A 20,843-nucleotide genomic window follows, 5' to 3' on the forward strand; every position below is an offset into this window, starting at 1 on the left:
TTTCTTTACAAGACTTAGAGCTTTTCAACTCCTCTTATTGCCTCTGGGCTCTGAAGCATGCAGTGATTAAGTAACCTACTGAAAGCCCTTACTTTTTCTGTGTCAAATAGGTTCCAAATCTAAAACCAGAGCCTGTGATGTGACTGTGGGATTCCTATCAGACCTAGGGGTCCTGACAGATGAGAAACTTAACATGAGCCAGCAGTGCGCTCTGGCAGCCCAGAAAGTAAATGGGATCCTGGGCTCCATCAGGAGAGGGGTGGTCAGCAGGGATAGGGAGGTGATCGTCCCTCTCTACTCTGCTCTTGTGAGGCCCCATCTGGAGTACTGTGTCCAGGTGTGGAGCCCTCAGTACAAAAAAGATATGGAGATTTTGGAAAGGGTCCAGAGGAGGGCCACGAAGATGATCAGGGGGCTGGAGCACCTCCCCTATGAGGACAGGCTGAGGGAGTTGGGTTTGTTCAGCCTCGAGAAGAGAAGGTTCGGGGTGACCTCATTGCAGCCTTTCAATACCTGGAGGGAACTTACTCCCAGGAGGGGAGTAAACTCTTCGAAAGGGCTGATAATAGCAGGACTAGGGGAAATGGTTTTAAGTTGAAGGAGGGAATATTTAGGTTGGATGTTAGGGGAAAGTTCTTTACTAGAAGAGTGGTTAGGTCCTGGAACAGGCTGCCCAGTGAGGCTGTGGATGCCCTGTCCTTGGAGGTGTTCAAGACCAGGTTGGACGGGGCCCTGGGCAACCTGATCTAGTAAAGGCGCATGTTTGGTGGCCCTGCCAGGCAGGGAGGTTGGAACTACATGATCCTTGAGGTCCCTTCCAACCCGGGTAATTCTGTGATTCTGTGTGATTCTGTGATTCTTCATTTCCCTCCATCCACCAGGCACCGGAGGTGCATTAACTTCAAGACTCTCCTTCTTGCTCAGTGATAAATGTGAAAGAAAACCCACTCCTGTCTCTTTTCCCCTTATAAAAGCTGAGGAACAACAGAGAGCACCTCTTGTATTTTAGAGCATCTTTTTATTTCTGCTGGGCACAGCTGTGTTAGCACTGTTTACAGCAGGGCATGTGTTACTGGCATAAATCATGACTACACCCTTGCATTTGCATCTGTGGCTAGAGTCCCAGGGTAGTAAGGCTTCAGGACAGAGACATGAGACAGAAAATATATCAATGTTTTAGGCAGCCAATAGGTGTAAAAGTGACTAGTCCTGGAATTAGGCCAGAGCTCCAGGCTGCAAAAGATACATGGTTCCTAATTGACCGCAAATGGTTTAATATCCTCTCCTGTGGTAGGTCCGGCTGAGATGCCTGACAGCTCCAGCACTGATTCACAGGGAAGCAAGCCTCCCACTGCTACTGAGTCACTGCCACCACTTCCTACAGCATCTGGTTTTACTTGGAATTGTCCCAGGAAAGTGACTATGGCCCATTAGGGCTGCTGAACCAATGGGCGATGGTGCCTGGGAGCAGTCTATGTGGTAACACACTTATCTTGGAATCCCTGTGTTTTCCAACTCAGTTCTTCCAGGCCTGCACAAACCTTTACTATGCTCTTTCTTTCCCAGCCTCCTGCAAAAGTTTCCTGCCCAAATCTTTCTTCCTTCCTAAGATTTACTTGTTAACTGACAACACTATGCTCTGGATGCTTCCCAGGTCCTGTAGCCTGCCACCTGGCAGAGGAATGTGGCATTCATGGCAGAGCCATGAAGGAGGAAGCAAGCTTTCTTACTGCCTATGGCCATTAACAGGATTAGTGTTGTCCCACAAAGCATCTTACTCCTGGGCAATACACAAGTCAAATAAATGCAGCTCTTCTGCTGCAAGAGCAGAGAGAGGTCCCCTGTCCAGCAGTGAAAACCCTGTCCCTGATCCAAAAGCTGGATGTTCACAAGTCCTTGAGGCTTGATGGACTGCACCCTAGGGTACTGAGGGAGTTGGTGGATGTGATTGCCAAGCCACTCCCCATCATTCTTTGACAGTCCTGGCAAACCAGAAATGTCCCAACAGACTGGGGACTGGCAAATGTGATGCCCATCCTCAGAATGGCTGGAAAGATGATCCTGGTAGCTACAGACCTATCAGTCTCACCTCAGTGCCAGGGAAGGTTATGGAATGGAAAATCTCAGGATCCATCATGGACCAGTTAAAGGTCAGCAAGGGGATCAAGCCCAGTCAGCATGGGTTCATGAATGGTAGATCCTGTTTGACAGACCTGATTTCATTCTATGAGGAGGCTGTGGTTGGATTCAATGATCTTTAAGGTCTTTTCAAGCCTGAGCAATTCTTCTATGATTCTATGGTTCTATGATTCTATGATTCTATGATTCTATGAAGCGTAGTATTATCTTGCATGGAAAATAAAGTGGAGATGCCAACTATCTGTCAGCTCTTTGGTGAGCAGCACTACAAGTTAGAGCTCCTTGTCCCCAGGTTTTATTTTCACTTATTCAGATGTTCTTTGTGTAGAGTCATAGAAACACAGAAAGGCTTGGGTTGGAAGGGACCTTAAAGCCCTCTTACTTCCAGCCCCCTGCTATGGGTAGGGCTGCCCCACCCCCCTACTCCCCCCCCTTGAGCCCATCCAACCCGGCCTTGAGCACCTCCAGGGACGGGGCACCACAGCTTCAGCTTCTCTGGGCAGTGCCTTACCACCATCTGAGTATAGAATTTTCTCCTGGCCTCAAACCCAAATCTTTCTCCTTTTACTTCAAAGTCATTCCCTCTTGTCTTGTCACTGTCTGCCCTTGTAAAAACTTGGCCTCCCTTCTGCTTATAAGTTCCTTTTAAGTACTGGAAGGGCACAGTGAGGTCTCTCTGGAACCTTTTCCAGGCTGAACAAGCCCATTTCCATCAGTCTTTCATCAGAGGAAAGGTCCTCCAGCCTCCTAATCATTTTCATGGCCTTCTCTCAGCCAGCTCCAACAGCTCCACACCTTCCTTATTCTGGGGGCCCCAGTCTTGGATGCAGTCCTGCAGGTGGGGCCTCATGAGGCAGAGCAGATAGGGGGACTATTGTCTCCCTTGCCCAGCTGGCCATCCCTCTTTTGATTCAGATTATTTAGAAAGCAAATTTAAAAAGTCAGGGAAACTGCAAAACAGCCTTGGACTAAGATTTTGCCATTGTTCACCATTGCAAGTATATAGTAATCTTCGTGCATCTGAGGGGTTTTCTCATATCTGTTGATTTTGTCTTATGCTCTGGGGTTCAAGAATTGAATCCTTATTTTCATCTTTCAAACTTATTTGCTGTATCACTTTTTCCTTCTTAGCAATTAATATCTTCCAGATATTTTTTTCAGTCCTTAAATTAGGAAACTGTTTTCCCTTGGCCATGTTATTTGTATAACTCAGTTATCTAAGGCAAAGCTATTAAGTCTAATTCAAGTGATTTCTAAAATATTATTTTGTTCTTTGGATTAGTCTACATACTATATTTTTTTTCCTTTGGAACAACCATAGAAATGGTCTCATGTAGTTCAAATTATACTCTGTTATTACTATCTGACTATTTTCCTTTTAAATTAATAGATTTTATTAAGTATTTTATACCTAGACATATATAAAGAAACATAACAAATTGTTAGCTACAACGGGAAGATCATCTCCACGTAGATCTTTTTAAAGTATTTCAGTACTATAGGAGCAATCTTTTTAAATGAGATCCCACAAAAATGACTCCATATGATAGCAATATCAGGTGAACCATATTCTCATGGTTCTTACAGAGTTCAGTGCAGATATTTGCTTGTCCTTTGTTCTTTTTTATTGCTGTTTCTTTTTTTGTTTGTTTGTTTTTTGTTTTGTTTTGTATTAAAACAATTCTTCATTTTAAATGTATCTAAGAATAAACTACTCCAATAATAAAATGGCAGAAACATTTAATCCACATAACAGGAAGATATTTTATGATGTTTTAATCCAGCCACCTGCCAAGGGAGAATAATTCACTGAGTAAGGTTACTTTAGGAAACTGTCCTCACACTAAGTATACTTGCCACTCATGTTGAGGTCTGATATCAGATTTCCCATGAGACAAATATGCACCCATGTAGCACTTCCTCTTCGGGGATCTCAAAGGAAGATAGCTGATGGTGGTGACTCAGAGAGATGGCTCTCCTCCTTCTGAGTCAGGGCTGAATCAGTACCCTGGCATGGTGGATAGGGCACACAGCGCTGCTGAAGATTCTGTGCTGTGGGTGAGTCACTAAAACCGTGATTTTCTGTGTGTGCGGTCACTGCACATTCCAGCACACTCTGTGCATCCACCCAGTTGCTCTCCTTGCACTTGCCAAACCTAGAACTGGATAATTCTCAGCAAATAATCTCTCCAATTGCATTAGCTATAATGATTTCTTTGGTTCTTATCATCAGCTAGTCCTACACTCTTTCCTTCTTCTGAGTGGCTTCAATGTTGCTTTTCAGTACTACTAAAATTTTACCAGGACTGACTGCAGTGGCTCATGCAGGTCTGTTTCTGTAGTCTTGCTGAGTCAGAGCTCCTGGTTTGATTCACTTTTATTTTTTGTATTTTCCAACAAGATATCCGGACTGATCGTATATAGGAATTTCTTCTTGTCTTTGTGTGTTTTCTCCTGAGAGTGTGAGATGCCACCTTCTCTGGTGGTGTTAGCTATTGGTGACAATAAGTCTCTGTGATAGAAGGCCAACTTCTGCTACCTTGCAACTAGAACATCTCTCAGGGCTAGGTGGTAGTATGGACTCACTTCAAAGAACTCATAGTTCAAACAGATGAGAAGGAGTGGTGATGTGATAGTGAAGAGATGTAGCATAAGGAGGCTGGTTGTCCTGATCATGATCCTAGTATACTGGCAGATGTAGAAATGGAGTCTAGAGCTCTAGAGTCCATTGATTTTACAAAAGCAAGTATGTTCCAAAGACACTTATATTATTCTCATTTAAAATCATGTTTTTTTAACAACATCTTAAGGGAGTGAGATAATCTGAGAAAATCCAGAAATACATGGATGTACTTGTAACAAAGCCTGTGGACTGTCAGCAGTAGAAATACACCATGTGAGCAACTGCAATCTTATCATAAGCTAGAGGCTCCCATGTGTGCATGCATGTGGTTGTGGTTGCAACTCTTTTCCCCTAACAGATGTCATCATCAGCAACACCAGCAATAGAATGAGTTTGTTACTTTTTTTTTCTTTTTTCTTTTAATTATTTTTTTTTTTTTAAATTCATTTACAACACTGTCTTAGAGCAAAGGCACCTGTTGATCCAGATTGCCTAGAGCTGCCTGCTCAGCTGGCTTATCCACAGACAGTGATGATCCCAGAGTCCAGGGATCATATTGAAGTTTGCTGGTGTGGTGCCATCTGGTGCATGCTGCAGTTTGGAGGTGCTCAAATCTGCCAGGTTGCCTCCTGCAACTTTGACTGAAAGCCAGAAGGAAACAGACTTTGCATAAAGCAGCCAAAGCATCCAAAAATGTGCACCTGTATCAAATGCAACTTGGCTTCATCGCTAGACTTCAAGGTTAGCTGCTTTGGCCATAAGCCAGCTGTGTCTTTGCCGCAAAGGCTAATGGTGAGCTGGGAAGTATGAGGCAATATATTGCCAGCAGGCCAAGGGAAGTGATCTTTTTACTCTCCTCTGTACCTTTGAGATCATACTTGGAGACTCAGAATTTCTACTTAGCTTTATTCATGTTTAAATGTGCATTCATATTTTTTTTTTCCTTAAAAATTATATAAGCCTCTGAGTTTTTAGCTTTCTTCTTGTCATGTACATAAAATAAGTTGTCTAGAGTGGCTACAAAATGATGACAGTATTAATTGTTATGATTGGAAAGTCTGAGGAAAGCCTTGCTCATTAAAACTGGAGATTATGATTATACATGAAAACATATATGATACTAAAACCAGATTAATGTAAGTAATATCTTCCCTGGTGTAATCAGATTTTCCTATTGTTGTTTTGCATGTGGGTGCTAAGGTTGCTGTTTGAATGACTGTATGTTTTCCTCTGATTCACACAAGGAAAACACAAAGACACCATGGTGGTACGAAGTACATTTTGCATTTAATCCATATTAACATTTACTTCAGAAGCAGACTGAATTTGACCTGTAGAGTTTACTTTTGTTCCGTGACAGCTGATGGATATCTTGCCTTTAACTTCAGGAGGAGGAAGTTCAGGTCTGAAGTTAGTGTAATTATTCATTCTGAGATAGATTTATAACTAACACAGCTCTTTATCTTGTGAGCAACTTCCTTGCAATGCTAATTTCATAGAATCATAGAATTACCCAGGTTGGAAAAGACCTCAGAGATCATCAAGTCCAACCGCAGCTTAACCATAGTACCCTAACATCCCTCTGCTAAACCATATTCCTGAGCACCACATCCAAATGGCTCTTAAACACATCCAGGGACCATGATTCAACTACCTCCCTGGGAAGCCTATTCCAGTACTTAACTACCCTTTCTGTTAAGAAGTGTTTCCTAACATCTAACCTAAACTTACCTTGGTGCAACTTGAGGCTATTTCCCTGTCCTGTCACTTGTCACCAGTGAGAAGAGACTTGCCCTGCTCTCACTGTAAGTACCTTTCAGATACTGGAAGAGGGCGATAAGGTCTCCCTTCAGCCTTCTTTTCCCCAGACTAAACTTCCCTAGCTTCCTTAGCCTCTCCTCATAGGCCTGATTCTCCAAGCCCTTCACAAGCTTCATTGCCCTTCTCTGGACCTGCTCCAGTACCTCCATGTCTTTCCTGTGCTGAGGTGCCCAAAACTGAACGCAGTACCTGAGGTGAGGCCTCACCGATGCTGAGTACAGGGGCAGGATGACTTCCCTAGTCTTGCTCACCACACCATTCTTGATACAAGCCAGGATGCCAATGGCCTTCTTGGCCACCTGGGCACACTGCTGGCTCATATTCAGCCAATTGTCCATCAGCACACCAAGGTCCCTTTCCATCAGGCAGCTTTCCAGCCATTCCTCCACAAGCCTGTAGGGTTGCCTGGTGTTGTTGTGACCAAAATGCAGGACCCCACACTTGGTCCTATTGAAACTCATGCCATTAACCTTGACTCACCGATCCAGTCTATCCAGGTCCCCTTCTCCCCTCAGGCAGATCAGCACTCCCTCCCAACCTAGTGTTGTCTGCAAACTTACTGAGGATGCACTCAATCCCCTCTTCCAGATCATTAGTGAAGATGCTAAATAGAAGTGGCCCCAGCACTGAGCCCTGGGGGATACTGCTCCTGACCAGCTGCCAATTGGATTCCTCTCCATTGACCACAACTCTTTGGACCATCTTTCTGACCCTTTTTGAAGACGGGAGTCACATTCGTCAGCCTCCATTCTTGTTTTCAGTTGGGTTGAGAAAAATTTTTTATCATCCACTTAATGTGATGTAAAGTGTGAAATGTGATTAAAAAGACAAGTTTTCAAAATTTGACTCAGAAGAGGCGAATTTCTAACTAGATGTGTGGCTTAGAATGATGAATTTCTTTTCTTCTTTTCCTCCTCTTTCTGCCTTGCTAACCTGTCTTCTGAAGTTTGTGGCTGTGACTATCTGTCATAGTCCACATGTTCAACAGCCTCTGCCATAGTCCTGGCCCTCTGGATACTATGTCTTCCAGTGGTACACACACACACCCTTTCAGTGACCTGTTCATCTTACTGCTTTGACTACCAAAGCAGAGAATAAAAGAATAGGATTTAGGTGCCCTAATGTTGTAGGCGTCTGTAACCTTGTTCTTTAATCTTTATTTGGCAAATATGTGTGAGGCAGAAAGATAGAGTGATAGATGCACAAGTCAGGTTAAAATGAAAGGGGCCTGCTGATAACCAAGATGATGTCCAAGCTCTGGATCCAGTCTCAAAGAACTTCAATGTGTTTACATGATAAAAGAAGACATTTGCTTTATGTCTGTGGATACACAGGAGTTCGTGGTATGATTATTCTCTGCACTGTGCTTTTAATTATTTTTTTAAAATTATTATTTATATCTCAAGTACAATTGCTAGATGCAGTAAACAAAGCAAAGCAAAGCAATGTTTATGTTACAGGAATCTGTTTTAATAAAATCAGAATCTCTTAGGGGGCTTTTTTTGCTGGCCTTCAGCATGCTTGCATCTTCCACTGTTGTTATGCCAAGCAATGAATATATGTACATGCTGCATGACCATATGAGATGGAACAGCAGAAATAGGCAAGGTATCATGAGCTCAGGCCTACTTTGTATGCAGTGCAAACTGAGGATAACATTTGAGGAAGAATCCTCTCAACCTTGATATTGTAAATTTCATCTTTTTTTTTTTTTTTTCCCTGACATACACAATTTTTGTTCATGCTCTATGCCTCTTGCATTACAAGGTCATTGATTGTCAAGTTTACTTCTGGACTGATGTTTCATTTATGAAGAAGGAACATCTTTCAGGCTAAGCTGTTCTTATCGACAGCTCTCATTTGCTGAATTTGTCTATAAAATGTCTGCAAGGTCTAGAGATTAATCTCATTCTCTTTGTTTGTTGTTGGGGCTTTTTTGGTCATGCTTCTTCACTGACACAAAATGCACAAAAAAGTTCATGTGATTTATCCAAAGTAACATTTATTTTCATGACACGCCTAGAGGAACTAGGGCTTATACAAATCTGTTCCAGGCTTCCAGTTTAGGGATTGTGTAAAGTAGACGTCTTTTCCCACACAGCTGCATGTTTTCTCTTGGACAAGAATATGACTTTTTTGAAACCAATGTTCTCCGTCTGGATTCTGAAGCTGCATTTTAAGTCTTAATGATCCATATTTTTAAAACTGTTGGAAAAAGGGAAAGTCGTCAGAGTTTTTAGTCAGTGAGGAGAGTACAGAAAACAACTTTCAAAGTTCTTCTCCCATAGTAGGTAGGAATAGCTTTATTCTTCAATATTTTAAATTTTTGTTTCTGCATCATCATCTTTTCTCTTGAATTTTGGGAATTTAACCTGTTATGGAGCCCTGAAAAGAGTAGGCAGAATCTTTCCTCTGCCTTCTCCCCCGAAAAAAGAGATGCAAAATATTAATAAGATGCAGTACTCAAAGCTAGAGATGTTAAATTTTATAATTACACACACTTGTCAAACAAGATGTATCTAATATTTGGCCTGTCCCTGATCCAACTACATTGTGAGTGCCAACCAGAGTACACAGCTTCAGTTGCAGCAAAGATTGTCAGCCATTCTCGCTCACATGCTGGTGCATGTTGGTCCTTGCAAGGGTTTACATCCAGATCTTGAAAGCAAAAATGGGCCAATACTGAAACATCTTAGATGCTAAGTATTTATCATCTATCTTACCTGGGATCCTAGAGTTTCTGCTTTTCTCATTCATTAAGTGTCAGGCTGGATGGGTCTCTGATTAACAGTAAGTGTCCCTGTTCATGGAAGGGGGATTGAACTAAATGGACTCCTTCCAACTCGAATATTTCTATGATTTTTTAATACTAAATGAAGACCAGGTGCTTTTGAAAACTGTTCTGTACGGCAGTCCCTGTATCTCAACAAACTAACATGCTAACAATCAAAGCAAAATGCAAACAAGGTTCAGTTGAGTATTTGGTGACCTGAAGCATCCAGCACTGACAGAATATGGGAATTCTGCTCAGGAAAAGGGTGCTATTTTCAGATTTGGTTTTCGTTTAGTTTGTAATGAAAACTAATGGCATTTTGAGTCCACAAATATGACTATATATTAAAAAAAAAAAAAAAAAAAAAAAGTAGTTATCAGATTCTTGCGGGAGTGTGGTGGTTTCACTGAGCAGGAACGGCAATGTGCTGAGGCAATTCAGACTGAAAAATGCCCCAAAGTAACAACCTGGGTCTTGTTCTGGATGTGTGGCTTTGAGCAGCCCAGGGTGCCTACTCTTTCTGTTTCCAACTCTATCATAGTATTTCTTTCTCACAAGGCACATGTACCTGAAGAGACATTAAAGCCTATGGGGTCTTTGCATACAAATTGAGTGTACTGTAAATATTTGCCAAAGGGGAAATAGTTAGGTATTTTGAAAAGAAGTGTGAAATGTAATCACTTTATACTATCTTGTTCTTTATCTAAATCTACATGCAGAACTTCTTTGTTGGTATTTTGAGGGTATTTTGGAGGCATTGTAAAAATGTTAATTCATTTCATGTAAAGTCATTGCACTTAATGATTATCAGCGCAGTGCAAAAAAAAAAAAAAAAAGAATCATAGCAAGTCAGTGATTTCAGAGCTTTCAGAGTTGTGCATGCAACACATCTATGTAACAGAAATATGAAACTTACATATGTATTACTTAGAAATGCCTATTTTCTCCATACCTGGAGTAAGATCCATGTGTCAATATCATGGTTTTATGATTTTTGGTTACAGCTATTCTACATCATAACTTTTATTTGTGCAAGAGTGAGCTAGAGTCCCCGCCTCCTGCCCAGACTAAAGTGAAGAGGGGAAGAGAGGAAAGAAATGGAGGCCACTAAAGAAACAGAGATTGAAAGGTGGGAGTACAGGAGGTGGTTTGTAAATTAGTCATGTGTTGTACTGATAGACTGAAGTACATTCTTTAAAACTTGTTGCCTGTTAGGAATTGTTTAGGCATTTGGCTACAGAAAACAGTCTTTATGACTTTACCTCTTTATTTTCTTTTTTTTCTTTTCATTCTCCTTCCATTCCTTTTCCATTTGTCTTTTCTTTTTCCTTTTTTTTTTTTTTGTTCCTATTTCTTTTCCCTTTTCATTTTCCATTTCTTTTTGCTATTCCTTTTTTATTTTTCCTATACTCTTTTTGAAAAATAACTCAATGCCATGCTTATTCCTGTTGCATCACTAGTCATAAATTATCTATCTATACACACTGCTTTTACTTGAATTCTCACTTCGTCTTGCAAATGATCAGCACAGTCCTTGATTATGAAGAATTTCTGAATATCAAATAAAGGAATAATAATAATAATAATAAAAACTAGTGGGAGACAACATGGAGTGAACTTATCATTAGTTAAAGTGCGAGCCAGTCCTCTTAACCCTTAAAAGTATTCATTTTCTTCAGAATTTTAAGCCTTTGTCTGTAGTTGAAAAAGCTATTAATTTAAACAAACTTTAACATTGTGAGAAATTAAAAGTTTGATAGGTATATCAATCAAAAAGTTTAAATTACATCCTCCTCCATCTTCTTCTAGAAGAAACTACTCTGGGATCTCTGTCAAAATTGCAGTAGGAACAGAAGAGATTTCCTAAATAAATGGGCTAACTAAGAAAGACTCAAGCAATAACCATTTTTTAATTTGCTAAATACCACCACTGAAGTGGATTCTAAAATACAGCCCTGCTATCCCTTCCTTTCCGTGCTCTTGGACTTCTTGTCAAATTAAATGTCTCAAAAGAGGATGTTTTAAGAGCTTTTCAAAATGCTTAATCTGTTTCAGATTAAACTGATGAAGTTTCTAGCACATCTCAAGCCCAACTGTATTGTTTTGTTCAATATTTACGTAGGTAGGAACTACCTTGATAGGTCTCTTGAAGTGAGGTTCCCAGGAGGGAGTGGTAGGAAGCCTGGATTACGCAGTGCTAAGGGAGCTCTCTGTAACAGTCACATTTTTCAGTATCCTGCAGACAGAATGTGAAGTCTGCAAGCGTGTGCAGAGGAGATGTGGTCTGATATGGACTGTTAGGAGCTTGCGCAAATCTGCTGTTCAGAATCACAGAATGGCCTGGGTTGAAAAGGACCATAATGATCACCCAGTTTCAACCCCCCTACTATGTGCAGGGTTGCCAGCCACCAGAGCAGGCTGCCCAGAGCCACATCCAGCCTGGACTTAAATGCCTCCAGCGATGGGGCATCCACAGCCTCCTCGGGCAACCTGTTCCTGCATGTCACCACCCTCTGTGTGAAAAACTCCCTCCTAATATCCAACTTAAACTTCTCCTGTCTGAGTTTAAAGCCATTCCTCCTTGTCCTATCACTATCTACCCTTGTAAATAACCATTCCCCCTTCTGTTTAAACTCTCCCTTCAAATATTGGAAGACCACAATGAAGCCTCCCTGGAGCCTTCTCTTCTCCAAGCTAAACAAGCCCAGTTCCTTCAGCCTTTCCTCATAACAGAGATGCTCCAGCCCTCTGGCCATCCAAGTTGCCCTCCTCTGGACCCACTCCAAGAGCTCCATGTCCTTCCTTTACTGGGGGCCCCAGGCCTGGATGCAGTACTGCAGATGGGGACTCACAAGAATCAAAGAATCATAGAATCATAGAATTACCCAGGTTGGAAAAGACCTCAAAGATCATCAAGTCCAACCGCAGCCCAACCATACTATCTAACAACCCTCTGCTAAATCATATCTCTGAGCACCACATCCAAGTGGCTCCTAAACACATCCAGGGATGGTGACTCAACCACCTCCCTGGGGAGCCTATTCCAGTGTTTAACTACCCTTTCTGTAAAGAAGTGTTTCCTAACATCCAACCTAAACTTACCTTGTCACAACTTGAGGCCATTTCCCCTCATCCTGTCACCACTGAGATTTGCCCCGCTCTCACTGTAAGCACCCTTCAGATTCTGGAAGAGAGCAATAAGGCCGCCAACTGGATTCCACTCCATTGACCACAACTCTCTGGGCCAGGCCATCCAGCCAGTGCTTCACCCAGCAGATATGCCCATCCAGACCATGGGCAGCCATCTTCTCCACCAGAATGTTATAGGGGACAGTGTCAAAGTCCTTACTGAAGCCCACGTAGACCACACTGACAGCCTTACCCTCATCCACCAAGCAGGTCACCTTGTCATAGAATGAAATCAAGTTTGTCAGACAGGATCTACCATTTTTAAACCCATGCTGATTAAGCCAGATCCCCTGGCTAACCTCTAATTGGTCCATGATGCTCCCCAAGATTATTCATTCCATTACCTTCCTGGACACTGAGGTGAGACTGTTAGGCCTGTAGCTACCAGGGTCATCTTTCCAACCCTTTTTGAAGATGAGTGTCACATTCACCAGCCTCCAATCCACTGGGACGTCCCCAGTCAGCCAAGACTGCCAAAAAATGATGGGGCGTGGTTTGGCAACCACATCCATCAACTCCTTCAGGACTCTAGGGTGTAATCCATCTGGCCCCATGGACTTGTAAACATCCAGCTTTTGAAGCAAGTCCAAAACTATCTTGTCACGGATCATGGAGGGCTTATTCTGTCCCCCTCCCCATCTACCAGCACAGGAGGCTGTGTTCCAGAGCTGAGTATCAAGGAAGATTTCTTTATTGCTGTATATAACTATATACTTTTTCCTTTCCCAAGAAAGACTTTTATATTCTAACACACTTATTCAGTACATTTCCACTAACAATCCATTGGCTAGAAAGCAATCAAGTTCCATAGCAAGTCTTCATAACAGCAGAGACCTTATTTTATGCCCAGCAACTTCTCCAGCCTGTCCAGGTCCCTCTGCATGACTTCCATTCCTTCCAGTGTACTGACTGCACTGCTCAGCTTGGCATCATCTGCAGACTTGCTGAGGGTGCACTCAATGCCATCATCTGTGTCACTGATGAAGATGTTGAAGAGCATTGGTCCCAAGACCGACCCCTGAGGGACACCGCTTGTGACTGGCCTTCACCCTGACACAGTGCTGGGGAAAAAAAAAAAAAGAACAGACTGGCACTTTATGAAAGTAACAGAGACAGTTTATTGGGGAAAAAAAAAAAAAAAACCACCCAAAAAAACCACCACCACCACCAACAACAACAACAAAAAACCTCTTAAATAATATAAAACGTGCTTCTGATTGATCACTGGCTTGAATCACACATAACACCTCCATAATCAATTGTTGAGTATGTGGATGGCACACACCTAAGTTTCTACTCTGATTTGTTGGCAGTAAGCAACTTCTTACCTCACCCTGAAGTGTAACTTTTTGCTCTTTTGCTAATGCAACTCTTGTTATGCTTATGCATCTTGCTGACTTTGTCAAGGACTGTGACTGACCATTATCAGTCTAACACACCACAGCGCGTAGGCCTTAACCTAGGATCATGTAGTCATGTCCTCCATTAATCAAGTATGTCTCTATAACACAGAACTATTAATCACAACCCTTTGTCTGCATCCAGCCGGCCAATTCCTAATCCATCAAACAGTTCATCCTTCAAATCCATACTTCTCCAATTTAGAGAAAATGATGTGGTGAGAAACCATGTCAGAGGCTTTACAGAAGAGCAGGTAGGTGACATCATCATCCTTTCCCCGCCCACCAAAGCTGTCACTCCATCATAGAAAACCACCAGACTGGTCAGGCAAGATCTACCCTTGAAGTCATGCTGGCTGTCTCAGGTCACCTCTTTGTCTCATATGTGCCTTAGCATAGTTTCTAGGAGGATCTGCTCCATCATTTTCCCAGGCACAGAGGTAAGGTTCACAGGCCTGTAGTTTCCAGGTCTTCCTTTCTCTCTTTCTTAAAAATAGAAGGAATGTTTCCCTTTTTCTAGTCATCAGAGACTTCAGCCATTTTTCAAATATGGTGGGGAGCAGTTTGGCAACCACATCAGCCATCAGTCTCAGAACCAGAGGATGGATATCATCTGGCCCCACGGACTTATACACATTCAGTTTCATGAGGAGGACTCAGACTTGTTCCACTTGTTTCAATGGGACAGAAATCACTCCCCACACCCTCACCTACATGCTCAGTATCCTGGCAGGCATGGGAAGAGCCTAACCACCTGCAAAGGCTGATACAAAGCACTCATTGAGTAACTCAGCTTTTTCTATGTCTCAGAAAGCCTGCACCCCATTACCTTTCATCAGAGGGGGAGCACTGTCCTTGGCCTGTCTCCTCCTGCCTATGTAGCTGTAGAATTCCTTCTTGCTATCTTTCACATCCCTCACCAAGTTCAGCTCCATTTGCGCCTTGGTTTTCCTAATCCTATCTCTACATACACAGACAACAGCCTTGTATTCCTCCCAGGCTACACAACCCTGCTTCCACTTCCTGCGCATTTCCCTTTTCTCTCTCAGTTTAAGCTGCATGTTTTTGAACAGTTGTCTGCCTTCCCTGCTCAGCAACTTCTGCTGGGGGATGGAGAGCTGTTGCACTCTCAACAGGGTGTCCTTAAAGAGCTGCCAGTTCTGTTCCATACCCATGCCCTTAAGGACAGTTTCCCAAGGGATCCCACTCAGCAGCTCCTTGAGCAGTCGGAAGTTCTCTCTCCTAAAGCACAGGGTTGTAGCACTGTTTTTTGCCAGGCCCACATTCTTCAAGATCACAAACTCCACCAAGGGGCTACTATCCCCCTGTCACAGACATACACTGATCTAGATAACTCTGTGACAGGCATGGTCAGTACAGCCCAGGCTGCCTCCAATCTTAACCTCTCAAATGCACTCCTATGCATTGGTAAGCACTGGGTCCATTAAGGCTTCACCTAGGCTTTGTCCCTCTATTACCTGGACCAGGAAGTTATCCTTGACAGACTCCAAGCCTTGTGCTGGCAGCAAAGGGAGCAGTGAAGGCTCTGAAAGTTAATGCTGGCAGCAGAAGCTCTGTTGAACAGAGGCTGAACAGGTCCCCAAACCCTGTCCTCACAAAACCAGGAAGAACCAAACCCCTGACCAGCCACAGCCTCTTGCTATCACGCCTGTGAAAAGCGTAATCTACAGGAGCTGGCACAAAATAGGCACCACAGGTGGGTGGCCACAGGCACTTCCCCACTCTGACCATGTTGCCTGCTCAGACTGTACAATGGCTCTCCCTTGTCACCCATCCATGACCTCAAATCAACCCCTACATTTTCCTAGCTTCCTGTACTGGGGGGCAAGACAGGAGAAGGCAGGGAACTGGAGACAAAGAGCCTTGAAAAAGAGTACAGTGCACTGTCTGGTAAATCACAGTCAGGGAAAGGAGGTACTGCGCACACTAGTGCTTCTAAGACCCTCTCTGATGACCGCATAGAAGAAAGCACACCCTTCCACATATCCAGAGTAGTGCTGCAAACAAAGAGCAACACTGTGTCAACAGGGCTGCCCCTCAGGCTCAGTGCAGTCACTAAGGCAGGCTTGGCAGCATACAGTCTTTCCTGCAGCCCTGGCCCTGCTGCCCCGAATGCTTTTGGAGGCCTGGGGGCCCGGCCTGGGCAAACAGGAGGGGCTGAGATGGCCTTCCCGAGGAGCCTGATGGGGGCCCTGGGCTGCCTTGGTCAGCACTGGTGGCTGCAGCCCTGATCATCCCAACAATGCTGGAAAGCACAGTGGAATGGAGGGCCTGCTCCTCAGTGATTTCCTGCAGCTTTGCTTCGCTCTGGCAGACAGAGTGCCTCCAAGCCTGCTCTTTACGTGAACGAGATCCCAGGGCTGTCAGGGCTGGTACCTGTCAGTCTGTGGAAGATGGATCAACACAGCTGTCAGCACATGCCTAGGGAACTGGTAGGCCAGCACATCAAGTACTGAGAGGAGTGTCAGCTGAACTGATGTTTTGTTGCTTTTTAAGTGTCTGTGGATGAGCCCCATAATCACTGGCACTTGCTGGGAGGACACAAGGAGATTGCTGCTGCCACAGTACTGCAGCTATTTGCCCGGCTTCCAATGATGTTACTGCCCCTCCCACTGTTCTTTGCTGGCTTAAAGTGGCTTCAGGTGCCTGATCTGGGCAGGCAGGGCACAGTAATCCAGCCTCAGACTGCTTACATGCATCAGCCAGATGCCAGGCTGTCTCAGAACTTCTTTCAGTATAATTTCGGCCCATGCATCGTCCTCATCAATGCAGTCTGCAGTGGTCCTTTCAAGGGCCATGAGGACGATGTCTGTTCTCTGAGGAGGTTGGAGGAGTTTTCCAAATGGCTACGGTAAGAATGGAAAAGTGAGAGAAGACATGTCATGTTGAGTGAAAGAATGTGGCCTGGAGGGGAGAACCAGAGTAAATGGAAGGGTGAAGACTCTGGCTTCAGGGCAGATACATGCTGTGGGCTCCCAGCTCTGCCCAAGCTTGTCTTGCAGGGAACCCTGAGCTGCAGGCTGCTCTGGGATGCAGAGAAGGGAAGATAGCCTGGCTGGAAAGGTCCTGGCTCCTTACCTCCTCACAGAAACTGGTGGCCATGAAACCACAAAGCTTCCAGATCTGCTCCATGGCCCTCTCACGCACAGTTTTTCTCTGGGATTTGATGAAGGGCAGCAGCACCCGTGAGGAGAGGAATTGCCGGGAGCTGCTGATGCCCCCTCCAGCAGAAGCAGCTCTGCTGAGCTCCCGGCTGGAATCACAGCATCTGTCTAGGCTTCTGCTGAGCTGGTGCCCAGCCCTTCACAGACCTAGTGCCAGAGGTCCCTTGCAGGTGTCTGCTGCTGCCAGTGTCACTCCTATAAAGAGCGTTCCAGTTCTACCAAAGTGAACTCTGGGGATAGAGCTCCGCAATAGACAAACCTGCAAGATGTTCTGCAGCTCCTTTCTGCTGGAGGTGTGATGGCTGACCAGCAGCATCTGCAGCATTTTCTCCATAGCATGCAGAGTCTGAGAAGAGACCAACAGGTTGTGGAAGTCACTCAGAGAGCCCTCTCACCCCAAGGGAAGTGCTGTGAACCACTCTGACCGCCAAGGAAGGACATCCGCAGATCTATGCACAGCCTGGGGGAGGTGGCACGGCAGCAAAGCTGCTGAGTGCAACACCGGACGTGTAGCCTGGCCCATGGCAAGAATGAGAGGGAAGGGGTGGGAGGAGAAGTGAGGCCAAGACCTGGCCTGCAAGGATCTTTAGTAATCTCTGCACGTGAATAATCCAGAGCCATGGTGACATGCAGAATTGGACTCTATAACCAAAACAAGGTTGGAAAGCAGGTATGTGTTTTTTCAGTACTGGGTACATACAGGGGATCGCTACTCCTATCATGTGCATCAATAGGCAGAAGCATTGGAAAGTTCTAGGGCAAGCATATACGTATTCATCAGATTTCCAAGAAAGTATTAGCATATACATTGTTTTTCTGGGAACTCATTTACACGCTGTCCCTCCTACTGACGCGTGTGAAGTTCCGAGTGGCAGTCTCACTCTGGTGGCCGTTGGCATGATGTCAGAAGTCTTCCTAAGGTTGATGTTCCTTCCTTGACCCAACTCCTTCACTTAAACCATTCAAAACCAGTTTCTTTGACTACCTTTCCCTTATGTTTGCCCAGCTGCATTGTCTTGACTACAGAAATGTCAACATGTCCCGCTGGTCTTTTGATTTTCCCCAAAGCCTAGGAATCTTTCTGTGAAAGGCCCTTATTCACCTGATCCCTGATTTCAATGGGAACTACAGTAGATCACCCAGTACATACATGATTGTAAAGGCAGATGTTCAGGTCCAATTTTGGAGGAAGATAGGAGATGGCTTTGAAGCACATACATGCGAGAGGTATTATTTCATCCTCCGAAATGGCCTTCATTTCACTGCAAATAGAGAGACCCTGATTTTGGTTGCAGTGCTTCGATGCTGAGGCAGGGGTGGAACAAGTTCTCTCCTGGGCAAGGCTCCCTGGAAGAGATGTAGAGCCTGGCTGGGAGGTGCCTTGTCCACAGGACTGGCCTGGAGGATAGTCCTGATGCCTCCCGCTCTTGGGCAAAAGCCGAGACACTGCAGGGAGATTCAGGGCTTCCTGTGACTTCTGGAGAAGCCCAGGGCAGAGGAGAGCTGAGGGCTTCCCTGCCCACATGGGGGATGTCACCAAGCTGAGGTCAGAGCCATCAAAATTCTGCCCCGGCGAAGAGCAGGGAAAGCCAGGGTTGGGCTGGTACCTCAAGGCGGCATCCAAAGCTATAGTACCCAAAGCCCTGAGCTCAAATCCATTTGCAAAGCCAGTCATTCAGCGTGGCCACCCTCCTCCTTTTGTCCAGATTCCAGTCACCAACTGAGAGGACAGAGGAGAACACTACTTGAGCTCCTGATCCTTACAGCTGACTTCCCAGAGCCCTGAAGTCCCTCTTGATCACCCAAGATCTTATTTTGCCTACCTCTTCATTTTCAATGTGGAAAACTAGTATGGGTCACAATCAGAGAACTTAACCAGGCAACTGATGTTCCTAGCAACATCTCTCACCCGCACTCCAGGCAGGCAACACACCTCACTGTGGGATGGGTCCGAGTGGCATACTGGATGCTCTGTTCCCCTCAGAACAGAGTCCCCTGGGATGACAGCCCTTCTTTTTTTCCTGACTGATGCTGTTGCAAAATGGGGAGCAGACTGACAAGCCTTGGGCAGCCTTTCACCAAAATCCACATCCCCCAGTTCCTCCAGCTCCAGAGCCCCATGCCTGTTTATGTAAGGGTACCTGGGAAGGTGGGATAGCTGGCAGGGCAGTCTGCTTGTTGCCCCATACAGGGACATGTTTCCATCCCTCGCTGTCTCTGAGGTCACCCTTTTCCCACCTGACTGTGAGAGAGCAAACGATCCCCCGCACTGCCTGGGGAGCATCTCCCTCACTTCCTATATGGATGGCAGAGTGCAACTCCACCAATTGATCCCCTTCCCACAATCCCAGATGCTTATCAGCCTTTTGGCTGAGCAGATCATCCACCTGCTCACATCACACACACGTGGTATCCCTGCTGCCCTTCTGTAGCAGCGACCAGGCCAGGCATTCTCTGCAGCCTGAGCCCTGAACTGTGGCGTGGACATTCATGCTTTCAGTCTGAGTCCCCATGTCCCGGACCACAGCTGCACTTCAGTGTGTCAAGAGAGCAATGACCTAAGTGACGTGTTAAGTGCTAAGTGTTAAGCCCTTCCTACATGGCAAGGTACCCTGCCCTGCCTGCTTGCCCTTCCTGATCTGTGCTGGCTGATCCACTCGGAGTTTGCCCCAAAAATCACTTGCTTCACAGCCAGATAACAACCCTTCTTGCTGGGAAGTCCCACGAATGGCCGGCTTAAGGATTTCTCCGCGGTAGAACGGCCCACGTGATTCGCACGCCGTGACTCCTCCTTTCCATCTCTTGTGGGCAATGATGCTTCACTGCCCTCCGAGGTTTTTCTAAGCAAGGCGCGTGGACTCTGCGCTGTTGCCCTGGCATCGCCCATGCCTCTTCAGCCGCTTTCACAAGCACTGCTAGGCTGCTCTGTTCTCTTGGGGTTCCCTGGATGAAAGAGCCGACCAAAACTGAAGCTCGCGATCGGTCGCTGCGGTTCTAGGTGTCCCAGCAGCAAACCTTGGTGATCAAGCTGTTGATTCAGTAGGGGTGGGATGGAGGAAGCCTGATCTGTTGTGAAACAAGTTGGCAGCACTGTGAGGCAGTGCTAATGAATGCACCGTTTCAGAGCACAGGTAGCTAATTTTCCAGTAGACTCATATGATAGCAATAAAGCATTAGCTTTGGAATTGTGTGCAAAACTACCTTGGGACTTGGGCAAGGGGGGAAAAAATGACAAAAGAGGCACAGTGTTGTTGTTCTTCATTTATTATCATTATTTTCAGCATAAACTACAATACAAAATCATACTCTTCATACCAATCAGAAGCCTTTTTGATCGCCGAAGTCGCCTGATTCGGAGCCGTCCCGGACCGATCAGCAGCGACTGACCGCGTGGTTCAAGGGGGCTCTCGGGCGGTTCCTTCAAGCAGGGAACCCCCGGCCTGAGGAGAAGCCCGGCAGCTCTGCGGGAGCGGCTACGTGACTGACGTGCCTGACGTGCCGTGGGCGTTGCCTGGCAACGGCGAGAGATTTAAACGTGCACAGGACCCACCAGAGACGGACAGGAGGGGTTAGGGTCCGTGCACCTTGTGTCTTCCTGTTTCAGTGCTGATAAGTCTTCTGCACGACATGGTTGCTCCCCGGCGAATGGCTGCTGCCAGAAATACTGAGGAGGCCCAGACAAGGGTCCCGATCTCTCAGAAACGGGAGGCAGC

This window comes from Coturnix japonica, chromosome Z, assembly GCF_054131305.1.
Source record: "Coturnix japonica strain WE chromosome Z, WE-NBRP24, whole genome shotgun sequence".
Taxonomy (NCBI): domain Eukaryota; kingdom Metazoa; phylum Chordata; class Aves; order Galliformes; family Phasianidae; genus Coturnix; species Coturnix japonica.